Consider the following 3,033-nt stretch of genomic DNA (forward strand, 5'->3'; position numbering starts at 1 on the left):
AACCTACTTTTCTGTATTGACTATAAAGATTAGTCAAATCCTTAATGTGTTGCCTATGCCCTGAATTGCTTATGGAACATTTTAAAATAGTTACTTTTGCTTAGTAATGCCTAACATGAAGAAACATGTAAAGGTTGAGTGTTACAGTACAAAAAATAGATTTAGCACCAGATGAAAAATTGTCATCATTCAGTAGGTGGCTGCACTGTGAAGCTCCTAGGCAGTGAGTCTGTTATAGATGATCAAAGTCTATACAGAGATGTAGCTCAGAAAAATTTGGTTCTTCTAGTACAACCAGCAACTGAAATTTCCAGTGTTGATTCATTGGATAGAAACAGTACCTAGGGGGTATATTTCCCAAGGACTGACTACCAGGTAGAAGCTACATTTTGTGTTGGTTGCATTGAGTGTAGCTGGTCGAGGGCAGACAGCCCCCCGGGAAAACACGCAGAGGCCCACGCAGAGTCACAGCCGTAAGGAGCCCTGGCCGATCAGCTGGCCACAGCACAGCTCCTTGGGGGGCTGCATCCCACAACTTCAGCATGCCATGACCAGCAGCAGGAACCCCTGTGGTGCCTCAGTCCTAATTTCTAGCTACCTTGTTGTCGCTTTAACCATTTGATCATTAATATTTAAGGCCCTCACAACTCAGAATTAGGTGTATGCCCATGCACACACACACATCATCTCAGTCATAACCTTTTCTTCATTGTTCTGTGTTACCATTTGCATTTTTGCAAAACAATGAATAATTAAATTCTACTGCTACTCTCATCTTTCAAAGTATGTTACAAATCCCTCATTGAAAAATTAAAAAAAAAAAACAATCCAATGAAAGTTATATACTAGATATTATTATAATGTTGTTAGACTTAATGCTGAGAGCTAGTTTATTTTGGAGCTGACTATTCTAGCTATTCTAAAATCTACCTGCTCATTTGGTGTGCTTAGGGCATTGATATGGTCCATGGCAGTGCAAAGTTCTGTCGATGACTCACATTTCAAGTCACTGGAGCTAGAAAATCCTGAAATATAGAAAAATTCTGTGGAAAATAAGAATTGTTTCTCTTAAAGTTTGATAGATTCTGTCAGTGCTTTTGTATGCATTGCTAAAGAGCAATACTGCTATTTTTGCATTTAAATTATCTCTTGTGTGCATCCTCTTTCCCTCTGGAAGGGGAAAATTTAGAACAGCATGTAAAAATCAAGGTGTAATTCTAAGGAGAATAAGGTGTCAAATTTATATTACTCTGAAAGCTCCCTTTTGCTCAATTATTCAATTTCTAGAGAAGTTGTGCTATGATCAACAACCATCACAGTTGGTGAGGTTGGAAGGGACCTCTGGAGGTCATCTAGTCCAACCTCCTGGCACTGGTTCCACTGGGACTCAAACCCAGGACCTTCTGCCTGTAAAGCAGATGTGATAACTACTACACTATGGAACCACAACATTTCTTTGATGTTCTAAAAAACACTAAAATATCTGAATAGACTTACTATTTGAAGCATTTCACAGTGGTTCAGGATAAGGTATATATTTCAAACTTGAGACCATTTAAGTTAAAGAGAGAATCCATCTTCCATACAAGTCCTTCCATCTAATAACTTCTGAAGATTTAAATCTTTTAGGACTTTTTTTTCATATTCAAGGACATTAAAATTTCCTGATTTTCTGATCTGATTGACATTGGTTTCATATTTCTTTGGTGAAAAAAAAAACATAGAAGAAAATTGTGTTCATCGAACAATCTTTCTGTTGACTGGTGTCAGTCCAGTGCCTAAGATACGCAGGGGCTTCAGCATGCATTTATTCCTCATTTCCTTCTACTAAGGTGAGCTAGGTTTGCAGAGAAGAGAGGTCAGGAGGTGAAGACAATGTTTGAAATGAAAGATCAGAAATGTTAGGAAATCCTAAATAAGGTGCAGGTCATCACCATACATGATGAACAAATGGGCTGGTGATAGACAATTGGAAACTGAAATGGCGACAAAATCATAATAGAGCAGAATCATGACCAGGGAGGCCTGCAGGAAGAAAAGTTCTTTACCCAGTAGGAATATGGAGCCTGGATTGGCAAAATAGCTCAGCCCACAAAACCTGGGATGAAGATAGCCATCCTTTACAGACAGATTTGTAAGAGAGTCTGTCAAGGATCACTTCTATGTTGGGCAAATAGCTTTTAAAAAGTAATGGCTTGATAGTTGCTTCAAAGGAAAGGTGGCCTGGAAACAGTAATGGGGAAAATGATTATGGAAATAAGATGGTGGAGAAATTGGATATACAAGCTTTCTATCATAAAATTTAAATCACTGTAGCAAACATATAATAAAACCTTAAGTTTTCTGAGACATAGGTTATACATCTATGATGTCAACCTCCAAGCATTTCAAATATGCAAAATAATGATATATCTGGCTCAGTTATCTCATTGTTTGCACTTCCTAATGGATAGATTTGGTTCTGTAGAAAAAAAATGTGGTTGGGTCTCCCTTGCAAGGTCCAGTTTCTCACTCAGTCTTTGAAGATCTTCATAGTCTCACTCCTGCAGGTATCCTCTACTTTCTTCTCAGAACATCATTCCCCCATACCACCAGCCTACGTAGCACCCCATCCTTCACCACTTGTGTCTGTGTCTTTTCACCTTCATCCTTCTCATATTGTTCTCATATCTACTTCCATGGCAATGCCATGCCAGATGGACAACCACAGTGGTTTTTTTGTTTGTTTGTTTGTTTTTGTTTTTTTTTTAATGTGGTCTAACACGACTAACATATTTTTTAAAAAGGAACAAGAAAACTCAACCACTCTGCCAAATGACTGGGTTGGGGTTATTTAAAAGACACCATAAACATATTTTCTCTCCTGTTTCTGAACCAAAAAAAAAAAAAAAAAAAAAAAAAAAAAAAAAAGAAAAGAAAAGAAAAGAAAAGAAAAGAAATAAGATATATATCAGTAAGAATATTTATTTTAAAAAGCTTTCTGAATAAGCCTTTCAGCCATCTAAACTTCCATCTACTGGATCATAAATACCT

At 37.3% G+C, this 3,033-nt stretch overlaps 1 non-coding gene across 1 annotated transcript; it reads right to left on the reverse strand.

Annotated features, from left to right (window-relative positions):
- Positions 1-1,372: 1,372 nt before the first annotated feature.
- TRNAV-UAC (transfer RNA valine (anticodon UAC)) lies at positions 1,373-1,445 on the reverse strand. Its single transcript has one exon. It is a non-coding gene; the product is annotated as a tRNA-Val (tRNA).
- Between the last annotated feature and the right edge of the window lie 1,588 nt (positions 1,446-3,033).

Source organism: Rhea pennata, chromosome 2 (assembly GCF_028389875.1).
Source record: "Rhea pennata isolate bPtePen1 chromosome 2, bPtePen1.pri, whole genome shotgun sequence".
NCBI lineage: Eukaryota > Metazoa > Chordata > Aves > Rheiformes > Rheidae > Rhea > Rhea pennata.